This window comes from Pygocentrus nattereri, chromosome 17 (assembly GCF_015220715.1).
Source record: "Pygocentrus nattereri isolate fPygNat1 chromosome 17, fPygNat1.pri, whole genome shotgun sequence".
NCBI lineage: Eukaryota > Metazoa > Chordata > Actinopteri > Characiformes > Serrasalmidae > Pygocentrus > Pygocentrus nattereri.
Window position 1 is genome coordinate 29,713,295 of NC_051227.1, and position 19,473 is coordinate 29,732,767.

Here is a 19,473-nt window from a genome sequence, read left to right on the forward strand (position 1 = left end):
GAAATATCAATAAAATGAACAAGACAAAGACGACACAACATTATATAACAGATTATCTACACGGGGGCGATTCATCTTCTGTACCCTTAAGACACAAGAACAGTCACTCACTCACTCGTTCATTACGTCCGTTTTCCAGGTGACCCAGTCGCGCGTGAATGTGTGCGCTGCTGCTGCTGCTGCTGCTCTCTCTCTCTCTCTCTCTCTCTCTCTCTCTCAGAGGCAGTTTGTGCTGAGCGGGAGGCAGGACGTCTCTACTTCTCTCCTCTGCTGTGGGTTACTTTTGAATTTCGCAGCTCTTTCCCGCATAAATCTGTGAATATTTCGAGACTTGACCGGAGCCGAGTTCTGCTTCAGATAAGGGGACCTAATGCGCGAACACAGGAGATTACATTCAATTTTACAGCCCACCTTCTGATTCTCCACCCGGTAAGATGCTGGATTTATGCTAATGTCTGTGGGATTTGTCGAGTGGTCTGGCTTGTTCTCTATGATCAATAGTCTTCGAGATTAATGAGCTGTTTTTACATTAAATTTAGCTAAAACTGACTGTCTGGAGGGTGCACTTGCGTCTTTGCGAGCTTATTTCTGTTTATTATTACAGTAATATTAAGTTCAAGGTGACTGGTAGTTACAAGCAGCTATAATGTGTTATAGACACTCAGTAATACGACATATCATATTCATGAGAGCAGAAAGTTTGTATGGCTTCTCTGATGCAGTAGCTGGCAGGATAGATACTAAAGCAGGCAGCACTCCACACAACACACAGAAAAGTAACTAATTTAAGCATAAATTATGCTTTAATAGCATTACTTTTAGAACAGAATATTGCTATAGAAGAATGTTGAATTGGTCCAGAATACCTCTTTATCTGCATGCTAATTTACCTTATCTACTGTTTAGACAAAGAGCTAAATGAAATTTTGTAAAGCGGTGTCACCGTGTACCATCATAACCAAGGGTCATTCTGTCTCACTTCATGGTTTCTCTTGCATGCCGCTGGCACAGAACAGAAGAACAGCACCTCATTTTCCTTTGGACTCAAAGCAGCCTGTTAACAACTCAGTGCTTTCTGTTTCGCTTGGTGTTCTGCCCTGCAAAACTTTGTTAGACAGCAGATATGTAAGTCTGGAACCCCTGAAATCCCTTTAGGAAGGAAACATGACACACGGTTCTGTACACAGCAATATTCCTAGTGAACAGACACCAACGATGCTGAATATATACCTACAGTCCATGAAGATCCAGTTGCACTCTTAAAAATGAAGGTACCATAAAGGGTTCTTCAATGTAAATGGATCACTGTTGGTTCCTTAAAGTACCTTTCAGTGGGTGGTTCTTTAAAGAAGCAATTTTTCCAAATGAGGTGTGTGAGTTTTATGAACCTTTTTAAGATTGAAGATTAAGATTTCTTCCACACGTTTTTTCAAGGATTCTTTAGTAAAGAAAAATGTTAGATATAGAACCATTACCACTCAAAGAACCTTTTGCATGATTAAAAGGTCTTTTGCATTGTGAAAGGGTTCTTGTGATTGATGGAGAATATGCTGCAGATGGTTCTATATAGCACTTTTTGGGTTCTTCTATTGTAATGAGCTTGATGTTGTAAGCATGGTAGAACCCTTTTTTGTGCTGTATAGAACCCTTTTTTTTTTTAAAAAGGTGCAATACTGAATCATCTACAGCACATTATCCATCAAGCTGAAGAATCATTTCATGAACCCAACAGTGGCCTGTTGAAGGTTTTCTTTGAACCAATATTTTAAATCAAAAACCATGTAGGAATGTGGTTCAGCCTTAGGGATGATTTTTTTTTTTTTTAATTTTTGATATCAATATCAAAAATATGTTGACTTTGATACTGATTTAAGGATGATACATTGTTTGATTCCTTGATTTGAATTCCAAACCAAAAGTGGCTGTGACTTCAGGATTGAGTGTGAGGTGCCAGAACTTACACAGAGACCATAATTACTGACTAGATTGTAATCAAAAGAGAATTCCAGAAGCACTGATGTTAATGTGTTAGATGGTTGACCACCACTCAACAATTTAGGCCACACATGCTCATTGGCCCACTAATGTTCATAAGACTGACCGCTTAGAAATTGAATTTGGTATTGAATGAAAATTAACATTTCAATACTCTACTTAAGTAATTTGGTCAGTACCATAAAAGTATTGGATTTCAATACTGAGCTCTACTCAGCACTGGGGACTTTACTGTGTAGGAGACTCGAAAAAGCTTTGGAGAGGGAAGCAGTGCACAACAGGACACTTCACTTTCAGCCCTCATCTTGAGCAGAAAGGAAATACATCATCTAGTTCGAAACCAGGTTAATCATAAACATACTTCATACATTGCCTTCTCTGGCCAAATGATTGATGAGTTATGCCTTGTCTAACTGTTGTTTTCATTCTCCTGTTTAAATATATCTTTGTTATTAGCCTGAAGCTAATTTGTTTGCATGTCTGTTGCTTTTGTCCATGAGACTCCAGAAAGAAATGTGTGATGATCCATTGATGAAATAAAAATATATAAATCTGTACACTGAGAATTCTTCAAAACAGTAAGATTCATGCTTTTCAATGGCTCAGTAGTCCTTTCGTACTTTAAAGAGCTGAATATGAGAGAGAATATGAAGAGAAAATAAATAGCCAGTGTAGTTATTAAGTTAGTGCCAGGATACTTAAAATGTCATGGCTTTGGCATTATACATACACAAAAAGAGAGAGATGACTGAAAGACAAGTGAATGGAAGCTGTTTTGCTGCATGTGGTGCGGAAAGTGACAGGTTTTTGTGGGCTCTCTAATTTCAGTGTTATTTAGGACATGCTCACCAACTTCCAAATTGTTACTCTTTTTACAAGTTGACCAATTTATTGTCATAAAATTGCTAATGTATGTATTTGTCTGCTTCCTGAGAGCTTTAACTGCAGTGGAAACTAATTTGTAGTAACATTTTATTGTTCATGGGCATCAGTAAAGGTTTATGGATAAGGGGGCTTAGTGTGTATTAGGCGAGTCTGGGGGCAGTGTCCCCAGGAGAATTTTTTAATGGCCCCAAAATGCCTGTTCATTGTAAATTTTTAAAGTAGCAACAGACAAAAAAAATGGATATTGGGTGAAGCTGGCACACAATAGAGCTGTCATTCTAGTTTGTATTAAGTACAGAGCAAGTGTGACTTAAACATTGTGTCTGTCGACTTACAACAGGCACAGATCAAGCACAGGTACTGAAGTCAAGCAATGCTCTCTCCTCTCTCCATGATGAGCTGCAATGTTCTTATTCAAATACACAGATTATAGATCTGTTCAGTCTCAGTTAGTACAACCAGAAAGACTGTGATTTTGCTCTGTAAGCATGTCATAGTGACACGTACTGTATTTTTCAGTTAAGCGCATTTAAATTCAGTATTCATTTTTATTGAAAGCTATACCACATAATTATCTCTCTTGCTTTCTTCTTGATCACTCACTTCCACCAGATCTACACCATCAGTCCTGTTAACTTCTTTCTTTCCCTCTCCTCACGTGTGTTAGTAATACATTATTTTTATTAAACTCTCATTAACAAGAGCTCAAGGAAATAATAAAAGATCAAGTTTTTCTAGCTTGTTTTTTTTTTTATTTCCATCCACAGGTTGAGGAACTGAGGGATATAAATAGCGTTGGTCACACTGTTATGATCAACATTATATGACCTTTTTAGTGACATTATTTATGCTGTAAATAACAAATACTGGTGTTATGTTTCCAAAAACTGAAAATATAAAACCAAACAATATAAAGGTCATTTCTATCTCTTTCACTTGTTCTTTAGATTCTTAAAACAGCTGGCATGTTAACTGGCTATTACCATACATTCACACTAGCAAGCAACAAAGTTGTCCAGTCATTCCTTATGGGAGTACACAATTTGTAGCCACGATTTTGTGACTAGCACCAAGCAATACAGGGCAACGAGCGATAAAGCCAACATATCTTAAACAAAACAATACATATATATTACATATGTTTACAATTTCTTGTCAGAAGCTGGACAGCTGGACCCACAGGAGACAAACATCAGACAAAGATTAGCGACTTGTCACTTTCTAGTGTGAATGTAGGGTAAGTGTTAACCTAACCTCTATTGCCTCATATAAATACAAAGTTAGCTAGCTAAGGGAGTGACAACCCGGTAGACGGCTTTACTGACCATAATTTGGTCTCATTACTCTGTGTTACATAATAGTTTTGAACTAGGTCTACTATTTATTTTAGTGAGCTTTTAGCCACATTCCTGTCTTCAGCTTTAGTGGTTAGGCATTAGTCATCAGACATTAGTGGAGGGCATTTTCTAGGTCTTTAATAGTAGCTGGACCTAAGAGTCAACAGTGAGTGGTGGCGTGGCAGAAATGGTGCTTCCTGAAAAGACCTTAAACCCAAACTGCAGTCCTCTGACAGTTGAGGTTCAGTTCATTTTCTGATTTGCTTCCCTTTGTGACTTGATGACGATTATCAGAGAGTGAACGAGTAAACTGAAAACAGTAGGAAAACAAAGATGTGTTTACTTTCCATTTAGAACAAGGTACATTCACATTTTTCCTGCCACCACTGAAAAGGTCCTGCACAAAAATGTTGGTCTTCTCTCCTTGGAAACCCACAGTGACAAGTGATCTAATGGTTCTAAATTTAAATTGTCACAGTTTTGTAAGACAAAGCAGCAGACATGCCTGATAAAGGAATGTTTTGGTCTAATCCTCTATCGAAGGAATAACAAGGCTTAGCCCAACTAAGAATGGCAGCAGTAATTATAGAGAAATGGTCACCGAAATGTATCATTTAGGGCATTTCGGCTGGCTTCACAGCAACAGATTACCCGTTAAATTAAATTCATTGTTTGCTTTCTGCGATGCAAGATGTTAAGGAGCCCATATCCTTTGTAATGAGTTTTATATGTCCAAAACTGTTGCAATTCATTTTATATTTCCATTTTACAACTTCTCTTTAGACATAGAATAAAACTGCCTGTTATTGTTACTGCTGAAATGTGTTAAGACTGAAATATGTGAATGACCCTGCTTTAATTGGCTGCCCTGTATGATGCTTCATTCATAGAGCTGTCAAAGCTGGAACAGTCGTTATCACTTCAGCCAGGGTGGGTGGGCCTAAACTGCTATAGGCTTAACAAACAGAATATATGTAAAAAAAAAATTCTATGACATTGCAAAAACAGGCTTTTTTTGATGCTTAATTTTCACATGTGGACTGTATGGACTAGCAAGTGAACGGTTAATTTTAAAACTTTAGCGCTTACATACTAGACCAAACTCTCATTTAAAAAACATTAAGGAAAATACATTTTTCCAAGATAAGTGCCCTTTAATGTATTTTAGTGTTAATGTTAACTAGTTGCATTCTGACTGCAGCACTTTTCATTTCAGACCATTGTTAACGACTGACTAATTAGACAGGCAGTCCAGAGTGTTATGTATTAATTAAAGGGTCTGAAGCTTCACTTACAGGTGACCTTGAACCCCCTGACTTTATGGAATACATATAGTGTTATTAATAGAGAAGGCTGCACTCCTGTGAAGGCTCAGTGCAGCTAACACTGTAAGAAGAGATAGATTCTCAAGCCATAATGGTGATGTTACCAGAGAAACGTTCTGAAGGAGAATCAAGATGCCTTCTTACTTGCTAATGGTTCTCTTTCAAAGCTCCATTTCCTCAGTTTGTTTGTTTCTTTCACTAGAGCAAAGGGCCTTTCTCTGAGCCATTATTTCTTCTACTTTAATGATTTATTCTCAGTGTTTGTGTTTCAGCTTACCATCTTGGTGAATTAATGCTTGCCTTAAACTTTGACCACCAGGTGTTCTTAATTTAATTATTTTTCATGTAACTCTTGTAATCTTGCCTGTTCTGTTCTCTCACTCTTAGTTAATCTCAACATTAGACAAAGTGTTGTGATAAATGCTTGTATTGATTATGTGAAGGTAAGTAATGTAACATAATCTAATTTTATAATGCAGTCTGCTTTTTTCTTTTTAAGAATGAGCTAGTGGCTATTGTTCTTTTGTTGGGCAGCATCTGCCATACTTTTAAATTGTCTCCAAATATTTTCCTGAGGGGATCTCAAGCTGCCTTATTTCAAAATCAAAAATAATCAAAAAGTTTTGTTTGCTTGCATGATCACCAAATATGTGAACACACTGCACAGTTTTCTAGCCAGCATTCAAAAAATGTCAATCCATCTATCTGACAATTGCTAATAACAAAATTTGCTGTTAACAAGAAGCCACAACATCGGTTCTGGCTATCTAAAGCATGGCATAAGTTTAGATAATAACGATTCAAATCTGAGGAAATTAAGTCGAGCAACTGCCATTGAAGGGACAGAAAGGCAAAGTTGAACAACAAAGTTGTTCTGTGTTCTGCAGTCTGATCAACTAACTTAATATTAGCTTAGTGACAGGCTACAGACCCTGTGGCAAATATCACAGGACAGGTTTGATTCTGACTAACTGGTGTAAATGACAAAAATTAAGTTCTGAGTGAGCAAAGTTGAGTGACTGGTTGGAGTGATTGCAGTGACAGAAAGCCAAAATATAACCCCTTCTGTGGTGTTTGTGTCTGTAATGTTTTGGCTAAGTTAATGAAAGTTTAGCTAGCACTCCAGATGTGCCAAACAGCATAGCACATGTTTACTTCCAGCTAACTGATACTCTTTTAGAGGACTCTTTTGAGAGTGCAAAGAATGGTGCAAGAGTGAAAGCTGAAATTGAACGTGTTCATTGTTTTTTCCTGGCTCTGATTGTTCTCCTCTTTCTCACCTATTGGTGAGCTTTCACACCAGCAATCTGTGAGCCGCTTTAGAATATAAATGGGTGAAACGTTTATTTGGCTGTTCAGATGTGGAGTAGAAATTTGAGACATCATAATATTGAAATACTATAATAATTTTTAAATACTGTACTATATTACTGTTATGCAATATATTCATACAGTCCTTGAATGTAAATACACTCTGTACAGCAAAAAATGTCCTATCACAGCTTTTAATGACTGTTTCTAGTGCAAAAGGAGTCTCTTACTCCTTCAGCACCATTTGGCTCACTGGCACAACAGTATACCACAAGGTCAGGTATTTATACCAACCTTACTCTTAATTTTCTACATTATAAACAAAATCTTATGTAGCATATCTTTAACCTTTGAGTGATTCTCAGGATTTTTTCACCTAAATGACCTCAGACTGACTCTCAGACCTTTGTCTGAAAATTCTTGGGCTTCATTCCGAGAGATCCACAACATAGCTGTCTTGGACTGGTGGTCTTGTTGCAGATGTGGCTGAGAGATACAAGGAAGGAATTTTAAACAAGCTGCTTCTAACACATTAAATGTAGCACAGAGTGAAGTCTGTTCTCTCTCTGTTTAAAATGTAACAAACATGTCCACTGTACATCTAGATTTTTTGAGGAGGGAGCTACAGTCACCTATCAAATACTTTGATTAGGAAAGTTGAAAAAGTATTAAAACTCAGTAATTAATTATTTTTTTGTTTTATTGGTAGGCTATTAAGTCTGAATAGCATCAGTGTTTATTTCAGTGAGTTATTTTGTACTATAATATAGAGAATGGTTTTAAATTTAAGTATTTTGTATAATTTCTGTGAACTGTTTTGCTTTTAAATCAACCTTGTAGAGTTCTTATAGAGTACCCAGTTTTGTTAATCAGGTTAATTAAATTAGGCTGGCAGTAGGAACAACAGTGAGATGGCAGAAATGAAGCATGCCTTCATGAGGTATGCAGCATGATGGGACCAGCAAACGGGTGAGTGGTGCAACAACAAACTCAGCTTCACTGCAACAGGACAAGTCATTATCAATGTAGAATGACGCAAATGAGATTGGCTGACAGTACTGGCCATGGTCATGTGCTGTTGACCAGAATGAATGTTTCTGACCCATTGGGGCTGAAAATGATGTTTTATGGGGTCAAAGCTAGGGCTGTCATTGTATTTCTACCATTATCATGATATGAGTTTCCCAACATTAAGGGCTGCGGTGACAGAATTGATCAAATTACCTCACACATGCAGCGTGAAAGTGAGATAATTAGATTGGTGTAAACATGTTAGAAATGATAGAATAATCCCAAAACTGTTCATATTCACTGGACTACTACGTGGAGAGTGAGTAACTTAACCATTCAACTGTTCTTCTAGCCAATTGACTATTTTCACTCTCAGTATTGTGTGGGAAATGCATATATATATATATATATATATATGCAAAATAATAATAATAATAATATCCATTGGTCAATTGATGTCCAATTTTATCCACAAAGGGTCAGTGAGGTCTTCATTCCAAATTCATCAGGCAGGAGCACTTTTGATTCCACTTGTTTTAGCGGTTGTTCTCAGTCTTTACTAACTCATCATGTGAGCTTCTGCTTTGTTGGAATGAAAAACTGCAGCCAGTCTGGTCCTTCACAGATAAGATTGGATTGGACACTCCTGTTTTAGTCTGAAGCACCTCATGGAGCTCACTCTCATTTTGTAGGTTACAAAGTCTCAAAGGGGTCATAATTAGCAATTATTAGTCAAATAATTAGTCAAATAGCTGTGTATACTTCATAAGACTAGTGCTTCGCACAATAGTGAATGGTGCTTTGTCTGTATTCTGCTTAAAGGAGAGGTTAGATTCCTATTTATAAAGCAAAAAAGGCTGTATTTGTTGCACATCCAGTCACAGGCACACTTTTTTAATAACAATTTTTCACTACTTAAGTCTTCATTAAGATATTCAACAGTCATACTGAACACTAGATGTTTAGACCAAGTTTTATAGAGCAGTAGTTCTCAATTATGTATTGAGAGCAGGTGTTGGAGCTAGTTATTTACCAAAAGTAATGTAAAGCATCGAGTTTAAAACCATCCATCCATCCAACCATCCATTTTCTAAGCCGCTTCTCTGTCAGGGTCGCGGGGGGGTGCTGGAGCCTATCCCAGCAATCATCGGGCGGAAGGCAGGATACACCCTGGACAGGTCGCCAGTCCATCGCAGGGCAGACAGACACAGACACGGACAGTCACTCACACACTCACACCTAGGGGCAATGTAGCATGTCCAATTGGCCTGACTGCATGTCTTTGGACTGTGGGAGGAAACCGGAGAACCCAGAACGCAGACACGGGGAGAACATGCACACTCCACACAGAGAGGACCCTGGTTTAAAACCAATTAAAGGTTTTTCCAAGAGCTGTATGCCTAAACCAAAAACCATATCATGGAAAATTCTAATTTCCTCACTTTTTTAAATGAAAAAGTTACTGTAGTATGTAAACACTGGTAAAGTTTAAAACTATTCACTGCCCAGTCCACATACTGAAGTGGCAAAAACTCAATTTGAATGAACTGTTTTTGTGATGTCATAAAAACCGATGCATTTTCATGTATTTACATCTTCTTCTTCTTCTTTCGGCTGCTCCCTTTAGGGGTCGCCACAGCGGATCATCTGCCTCCATCTTGTCCTATCCATTGCCTCCTCTACTTTCACACCAACCATCTCCATGTCCACCTTCACTACATCCATAAACCTTCTCTGAGGTCTACCTCTTCTCCTTCTACCCGGCAGCTCCATCTCCAACATTCTTTGACCAATATATCCACTATTCCTCCTCAACACATGTCCAAACCATCTCAACCTGGCCTCTCTGGCTTTATCTCCAAACTGCTCCACCTTCACTGTCCCTCTGATCTGCTCATTTCTAATCTTGTTCATCCTTGTCACTCCCAACGAAAATCTCAGCATCTTCATCTCCGCCACCTCCAGCTCAGCCTCCTGTCTTTTAGACAGAGCCACGGTCTCCAAACCATACATCATAGCAGGACGCACTACTGTCTTGTAAACCTTCCCTTTCACTCTTGCTGCTATCCTTCTGTCCATTGCTCTGGATGGTTGACCCAAGATATTTGAAGTCATCCACCTTTACGACCTCTACTCCTTGCATCTTCACCTTTCCACCTGCCTCCCTCTCATTCACACACATGTATTCCGTCTTATCTCTACTGACCTTCTCCTCTCCTCTCCAGTGCAAACCTCTACCTCTCCAGATTCTCTTCCACCTGCTCTCTACTCTCACCACAGATTACAATGTCATTTTCATGTATTTACATCTATTCAGCCTATAACAATTTCACTCTGCCCATTCATGCTGAAGTCATTAGAAGTGTTTCAGACTGTATTGCTTTTTGAATAAGGCAAAATACAGAGCAGTCAACCAGATAATATAGGTTGCAATATGGTCACATGAAAATGCATCATGATTGCATTTGGTACATAAAACCACACAAATGTCATAAGAAGAAAAATGTAGGTAAATGTATGAAGGGGTCACTCCAGCCAAAATGTAATAATGTAGCCATGGCTACATCTGTTGTAAATCTACTTACTTGCGTCCTATGACAGTGCTTCAGTAGTCTCTAGACTGAGGTTCTCCAGAAACAAGGAACCCCCTTTCTGATGATAGATGTTGAAGGTGGAAGGAACCTTTAAACATCTGCATCTGCTTTGAGGTTGATTTTTTTTTTCTACAGAAGTGATTTTTTAATAGGCTAGTGAATGCAGAAAGTGGGCCGACAAGTAGCCTTACTGCTAGGTAGCTGAAAATCTAGCAGCTGTCTTCAAATCATAATTACAATGGAGAGAACTGATTACTAAAATGATTCAAATGACTAACTAAAATCTAACAGTAAGGCTGCTACCTGACTATCTAGATACCTTACCTCAATTGGCTTCTCTTCTGTGGCTGGAAGGCTAAAAACTTGTCCCTGGTGTTCATTTTGTGCTGTTTTCTTTATGAATATTTTCCCATTACTAATGGATGCTAAAGCCCAAATGGGACGTGGTCCATCTGGCATGTTCCTGATCTGCCTAGTTCCCAGTCTGCCCTTGCACCTGAGTGATACATGGCACCTCGTCTGGTAGAGCTCAAGTTTCAGGTGGTTATGTAAGCAGGCTTAAAGCCTCAGCTAATCTTCTTGCTAATATAGTTCGCTGTCAAGAGGCTGCATAGTGTTACAGTTATCACTGACGCAGACAGTTAGCTCGGCAGGAGCTCCTAAGTGGTAGACATCCATGGCCCAGCAGTGATCTGATTACCTCCACAGATTCTGTCTTCTGCAGTCTATAATTTCAAAGCAAAGATGCTGTCACTTCTGCAATGTCATTTTTTCCCCAGAGGTTTAGAATAGGAGTTTGAGTGAGTTCTTATTTTTAGATCTTACTTCACTCTCTCCTGTGTGGTTTGGCCACATCAGTGGCTCGTGTGCATCACCAAAATATTTTCCAATATACTGTAAATCAGACAATAGCACCATAGCAACTATAGCATGTGCTATTCTGGACCACCAAGGGAGAATTATGCAAAGCAAGGTCAGGTGTTTTGTAAATCTACACATTTCACTATATCTTCAAAGTTACATTTCACAGTTTTTCATTGGTAAATATTCTTCCTTCTTCCTGAGAATCACAATTCAGCTTACCTGTGTCCTATACGTTATTTTAATTGGATCAACTAATGTTCTGAAACTTGAGCTGCTGTCTAGTGGTATTAGTAGTAATCTTGGTAAACAAAATTTCATTGAAATTAGTTTGTACTTTGTTCAGTACGTTGTACTGTTCTGATTAACTAATTTGGTACTTTTAAGTGATTTTTGTGAGCTAGCATGGCAGTAAACCTTTAGTACTCATATGAGGACAGTAGTACAACGTTTACCTATAATATATAAAATATCTTTAATGTATACATAGGCCCTAGCAAACCAGTGGTTTACTGCATATGGACGCATTCACTACTGAGCCTGTTTGTATATTTTAATTTATATTATTTTTAGTGATGCACCAAAATGGAGTTCTTAGCTGAAACCAAAGCCGAAATTCAGGGCAAACAGGCCAAATAAGCTTTACAATCAATATAATAATTTTATTAAATTTAGCACAGTATGTAGGCTACAGTATGTGCCATCCAGTGTGTAGCCTTGACACATAGCGAACAGTTATCCATTAAAAACTTTTTTGATCATTGCAAAAACTGAGGCCTTACTAATTACTAAGTAATTTTTCTTTCTACTTCTGTTCCTCTTGATACTTAATACATTTTTATAGAAGTGAAAATTAGACAAGAGACTTTTCATTAAAAATCTCTTGTCTAATTTTCACTTCTATAAAAATTATTTGTGAAGTTTTAGACTTTGACACTTTGTTGTAGGCCTTTGTAATCTTTGCAAATTTGCAGTCAAAAAATCAAAGATCAATAAAAAAAAATGGCCTTTTTTTAATTGGCCACCAAATATGTCTGGAAGTGGTAGCACTTTCTGTTTTTGGTTCTAAATATTTGGTTTCCCCTCTAATAGATTTTTTTATGCTGTGTGTATTTTTGTATGAAATGTGATATGACATGGACACATTCATTTTCAGCATTTCACACTAGAGAACAGTAGGTATTCTTAGGCCAACTAGATATCTGTCGAATGTTAATACTTTTACCATTAAATTATTTTGAATATATTTCATACATAACCGAATATGAATAAGACCAAACAGAAAATTGTCTTGTAATGCATTCTTAACAGATGCAAATACAGAAACAAAATAAGACACTTTCAATGTGAAACAGTGTTTGTTTATTTGTTAGAACTGCATGGGTCCCTTGGAAAGTTTTAATCTGCAGGAAGCAGCTAATCATGTTTTTTTATACCCATAGCAGACATCGTTTTTAATATCCAGTTCAATTTTAATATGTTGCAAAAAAATAAAACCCACAGTCCTCAGAATATTTCTCACAAAACTGCTTCTTGTTGAAAAGATGTTAATTTCACATGACTTGCAGGTGCTTTTAGTTGCAAATACAAAGGAGAAATTAAAAATACACTAAACAACAGAGCGCAGATCTTAGGATGGTATTAGAAGAAATTAGTAGAAATATCATACACAAATTATCATATGATCGTATCTTATTAAAGAAAATGCCTGGAGCAAGATACCTAGCTTTCTGCATTGCTAAATTGTCCAATATGAAAAAAACACCTAATAAAACAATAGATTTCAGTGCAGAATGAGGGCAACTCAATAAGTTCACCTTCCAGCCCCGCTTTGCATGCCTAACAGACCTATTGTGTTTCACACTAATGCAAAATTTGGCTTTATGTACCTAATTTGCATATCTGCATATCTTACATTAACCAGACCTGGGGCAAACTTAGAAAATGTGTTTAATATTCAGGGAGCCGTGCAGATGAAGTTATTGTAAATGAGACTCACTGGGACCTCTTTGCATGAGAAATGGAAAGACATTAGCATCCAGCTGTGAAGCACAGCTGCACTGAACTTTAAATAGTTCCATTTATTGAGTGACTTATTTTATGACAAGAATGTCAGTTTCAAAACAAATGAGAACACAGAGGGTCCTGGGGGCATCTTATTGAATGTATTTCTCTTGACATAAATTATCTGTTCAGTGCTGAGAGCATTCTCTTAACCGAAATGGGAACTTTAAAAACAGATAATATAGTGACAATACAATCCTCTTCCAGTACAAGAAATACATAATGTCATTGTCAGATCAAAATTTTGTGGCTCTAAGTTTTTTCTTCTTATTTTTACATAATTTGAAAACAATTGCCATTCACATTCACTCTCTGTTTTAGTTTTATTGGATATAAGTGCAGCCTTCGATACAGTTGATCATAATATTTTAATAGAGAGGTTGCATCAGTGGGTTGGAATATCTGGAACTGCATTAGATTGGTTCATTTCGTATTTGACAAATAGAACCTTTAGGGTATCTACTGGAAGAAAGTTATCTTCATGTGCTGATCTAACGTGTGGAGTTCCACAAGGTTCAATCCTTGGTCCTATACTTTTTAACTTATATATGCTCCCCTTAGGTGACCTGATTCGTCGTTTTAATATCTCTTATCATTTTTACGCAGACGATACACAGCTTTATCTCTCTGTTAAAAGGAACGACTTCAGGAGATTAGAGAGTCTCACTGATTGTATTAAAGCAATTAAGGATTGGCTGAGCTGTAATTTCCTCAAATTAAATGACGGGAAAACAGAAGTATTGGTTCTGGGTTCTCAAAAGGTTGCTGATAACCTAAAGAAGGAACTTGGGTTATTGGCTTCACAGATAAACCCTTATCCCAGAAACCTCGGAGTCATCTTTGACTCAGATCTTAATTTCTCAATGCATATAACAAAGCTGGTGCAGGCCTGTTATTTTCAACTGAGAAATATTGCCAAAATCAAGAAAATGCTCTCCTTCCAGGACACAGAGAAGATCATTCATGCTTTTGTATCATCACGACTTGATTATTGCAATGCACTATTTACATGTCTTAATCAAGGGGTAATGGCACGGCTGCAGCTGGTTCAGAATGCAGCTGCCCGGGTACTTACCGGGACTAAAAGAAGGGAGCATATTACCCCTGTACTGGCATCTCTGCATTGGTTGCCTGTTGTTTTTAGAATTCAGTTCAAAATTTTGGTTTTAACATACCAGGCGGTGCACGGTGATGGGCCAAAATATATTTCAGAATTATTATCACCGTATCCTAGTACCAGATCACTAAGGTCATCTAGTCAGGGGCTCTTAGTGGTCCCTAGGACAAAACGGAAACGAAAGGGAGATTGTGCTTTTTCTGTGTGTGCCCCCAAGTTGTGGAATGCTCTGCCTTTGGATGTTAGACTAGCTGGATCAAAGGACATTTTTAAAGGAAGACTCAAAACGCATCTCTATTCATTAGCTTTTGGTCACAGGTGATGCTTTTGTTATTTATTGGATAGTGCTGCATTGTTTTTATGGTTTTATGTCAGTTTTATGTTGTTTATGAATATAGCTGTACTGTTTTTATAGTTATATGTATCTGTTTTGTTTTATCATTCTATTTTTAGTACTTGTTGTTTGTGAAGCACTTTGTAGCTGTGCTTAGAAAAGTGCTATATAAATAAATGTTTACTTACTTACTTACTTACTTACATTGTGTGAAAATGTAATAATGAATTAAACAAACTGAGGGATTGTCCATATTTTCTACTTTTCAATTAGCTGATAGCATACTTGATAACACCACTGCCCTTAATGCAGGTTTGACACCCAGGCAAACATGCCATGGTCCTTCAGCAAGGCTGATGATGCACATAACACACATTTACCTATTTCTGTAACATGATTAAATTGTAAGTTGTCTTTTTAAATATAGAAATGCACTTAGAATAAAATCTCCTTATATTAACTTGAACAAATGGGCATAACTAAAGGGGTAAGATCTTTGATTTCTCAAAATGATTTATCATGGCTTTCTCTTTTTTTCAGAATGAGATTGTCAGCTTGTCATCTTTTGTACAGGAATAGGTACAAAATATATTCAATGAGGCAAAGTGCTTGACAGGGGTTTTGTGCAGTTTGCAGATCCCTTCCTCCCTCAGTTAGGGTGTTATTGTTACGTTGGAACAGAGTTCAGACGAGTGCAGATCTAGATAAATGGTAGCTTTAATACTAACCAGAGGAAAACCCAAAATCGTAGTCACAGAACTGTCCAAAGAGTCGAAACACAGAGCAATCCAGACAGGCAACAGTACAAAAAGGGCAAGGCAAAAACTCAGAAAACGTGAAGGCAAGGCAATGGTCAAAATACACAAAAAAGGAAAACATGAAGAAACGCTCAGTAAGTCACCAGGACACAATACTTCGCAACCCTACAATACTAAGCCCGGGCTTAAATGCTATCTATCACAGGTGTTGTAGGTTAGTACTCAGGTGATTGTGAACGCTGATAGGGGGATTGAACAGAGTCCTTGGTCACGTGTGTTCCCTGGGACTCCTGGGAATTGGAGTCCGTGTCGGATTCCGGTTGTGACTGAGCAGTCATGTGTTCTCCCAAGGGCTGCTGGGAAGTGAAGTCCGTGGAATGCGTAACAGTTATTCTGACTAATTTTTATATTCAAGTAAACATAAGGCTTAAAGAATGAATCATTGGTTAATCACTAGAAAGAATAAACAGAAAAAATAACACTGGCTGAAATTAATGTAGGGCTGTAGGTTTATCTTTTTAGGGGACAGTACTGGTTTTGCACAAACAATTAGCCTCACACAGAGGAATGTATCTGAGAACATGTTTTATTATTAATTTAAGATATACCAAGAGAAATCAGTATGTTTTCATGTCTGATTGTTAAGGGATGCTGCCTTAGAAGAGCTAATGAGCAGCTATATGCAACAGCATTGGGTGCTAAAGAGAATTTCTTACAGATTGTCCTACAGATTGTCTTTTCTCCTCAGTGGACGATGTGCCAACGTGTTTGTTTTTCAATATATATATATAATATATGGTTACCTGTCCAGCTTGTTTCCTGCCTTCCACCCATTGACCATTGGAATAGGATCCAGCAACCCCCCCGCTTAAAAAAGTGTGTCTATGTGTTTATGTGTGTGTGTTTCTGAATCTAGCTAACATCAGCTGGAGCAGGCATGTCAAATTGGGGGCCAAGGTGCTGCAGAGATTAATGATTATCCTCATCTAATGCTCTGAATTCAGTTAATGAAGGCCTTGCAAATTAGCTGAAGCGCTAAATCAGGTGTGTTTAAAGAGGCAAGGCATTGGTTTGTGAGGACTGGAGCCTGACACAGGCGAACTAGTGTAACTTATTTACACATGTTAGTAAAGCCATGCTATCTCTGCCTTCTTTGTCACATCCTTAACAGCATGCTCTTGTTAATGTGCTCGTGCTGAAGCTCTCATGTTTTGGAGTGGCAACATATAGTACAATATAGATAATTGCAAACACAGTCAAAATCAAACAATTTACAGTCTTGTTAAAACAAATAACTAAATAATGTTTTCAGTATTTGAATACTGGCACCTTGAATAGTTAAGTACTCAAGTATCTGTGCACATTTCTACCCTGACTTATCAGCCAGTAGTGAGTCTGCAAAGTCAGGCATTTATATCTAGCTTACTCTTCAACATTTTACATTTTATTTGATTTATTTTAAACAAAATCATACATTTAATGCTTGAAGGATTCTCCACCATCACATTATTATTACAATTTTATCATCAGCTGCTCCTCACATTGTATTAAAATTTAATGATGAATGGATGAATCAGTCCAAAAGTTACCATTTTGAGGGTTGGAGTGTTTGTTCTGACAGCGACAATATGTTTGTGGTGATCTTTTCTAATTTATTAGCCCAGTGATTTTTGGGCTGTGATTTTTTATCACATTTTTTTATATTGATGTCAGTTATTGTCATAGAGATCGGTGGATTCCATTAACATTGCTTCACTGACGTTTTGAGTGACACCCAGCCTACGAGGGATTTGATGCGATGGTTTGAAAGAGCATAAATGTTCCGTCACAGATGCTAATTCTCTTCACTCTGGAGGAAGCTGGCACACAGAGAATTACAATAGATTTCTTTTTCTATTTTAAGTAAAGCAGACAGAGCCATGCTTCATCTCACTGATGGACAATTTATATGGTAGATAGAAATATTCAAAACCTTCCATGAGGCTCTTAGACTCTTAAATATTGATTTATTTGTCAAAGGGCTGCTTAGGTTTCTTTGAGCAACTGCACCATGTTCACACAAAAACCAGGCTTTGTTTTGTAACCTGGCCAGTGGACAAGTGGATTTCCTGAGTTAAATAATATCTTAGGAGCCAAACAAAGGAATGTTCAAAGGTGCATTGAAAACACTTGGAACTTGATGCCTGTTTTTAGTCTCTAGGATAAATGGAGCTTTTTAAATGCAAACCTCTCACTGTTATCTATTATATCTGTGTAGTTAAGGGTTGAAGCATTTGAGTGCACCCACATTCATTTATATTTTCTGTGTCAGCAAATTTGTCATGTTGGGTCATGTTTATATTAACTGTGGAACTATCACTGCATCCGCCAAGATTGGTGACATTTGTTAGCCTCTTTTCTTTTCCATAGTGTACTTCTCCTTAGAGACTGCTTTAGAGGCAAAACGTTGTTTTTTTGGAGTGTGTACCGTCAGCATTTTTTCCACTCTGTTTAGTATAACATTGCATATTAAATAATTAAAGGTAAACCCGATCATACATGATTTAAATGGATGCGTCTCTGTGGTCTCCACAGTAAAGAGGGTTGCTGTTTCCTTTGATCTGACTTAAAAAAGACTCCAGCAGAGTTGATTTTGGAAGGGAGATGAAATGGCTTTCCTCATCCCATTAAATTCTGACATTGATTTGGCTAAGATTTAACACCGGCGTCTGAACTGTTAGGCTCAGTTTAGCACTTCTGCTGAGACAATTGTTTTCTGGAAGAAACCTTTTAAAAAAAAAAATTTTTAAATGATCCTTCATTTTTCTCAAGTCTCATGTGGATTGTTTTACTTGTGGCTCTTTAGTAAAGGAAATGGTTTTGTTTAGAAATGGTTCTATATAGAATCAATTCATGAACTATTTTTAAATGATTTTTTGCACGTTGGAATGGTTCTTTGGACTGATGGGGAATGTGTTGTATATGGTTTCATATAGAACAACCTGGACATTGTAACAATAGAAGAACCCATTTTGGCACTATATAGAAGCAACACATTCTTCATATGGCTGAAGAACCAAATCACAATGCAGTGAACCATTTAAGCATGAAATGGTACCATACAGAACTCATGGTTCTAAATACAACAATTCCCCATTATAGGACCATTGAAGGGCCATTTTTCAAGAGCATAGACTTCAATAATATTCAAATAATATTCTATCACCCTTCTCTGATATCCAGGTATCAATTTTACTGGACATGCTTAGAAAGAACTCTAGGCTGTGACATCAGTGGGGATTGAACTTGTACTGTCCCTCTGAAAGGGCCTGCATTTTGAAAGGTGTACAACTTTCTGTTATGACTGTGTTGAGCTGCTAGTGAGTAATGATGGCTAAAACTTGAGGATTGAAAACCCACTGCTGTAAAAACAATGCACACCTCTCCACAAAGACAACCATGCAAAGAAAAAACAGATAGCACAGGTTTGAACTGCCTAAGAATTTGGCACCATGCTAACATTAAAAAACTAAACATGATCAATCATACAGTGTAAACTTTCACATGCATACAAATACATATAATATGCAATGAATTTTTACATTGTATAGTTTTACACAAAACTGAGATTCTACATTCTCATTATATTGAGTGGAATGTTTGCCAGTTCTCTGTAAAGCTTGTCCAACCTCGCAATAGTTTCTACCAAAAAAAAAAAAACATTTGTGGGTGGTGGCTTAACTAGAGCTTTAGTATGTGTGTCCATATCCTACAAAAGTAAAGCTATTAATTTGACCTGACTTTCCGGTCAAAACTGTATTCCTTAACCCTTTAAAATCCAGGCTTATGACATGCTAAGGCTTATTAACAGTAACTACACTGCCTACAATGCAAACTAGCTA

The 19,473-nt window shown here is 37.4% G+C and overlaps 1 protein-coding gene across 1 annotated transcript in view; it reads left to right on the forward strand.

The window, feature by feature from the left end:
• Positions 1–212: 212 nt before the first annotated feature.
• Positions 213–19,473, forward strand: part of gipr (gastric inhibitory polypeptide receptor) — a 32,742-nt gene continuing 13,481 nt past the window's right edge. The window contains exon 1 of the mRNA XM_017719181.2: positions 213–429. The gene's annotated coding sequence lies outside the window, so the exon portion shown is untranslated. The remainder of the gene's footprint in view (positions 430–19,473) is intronic.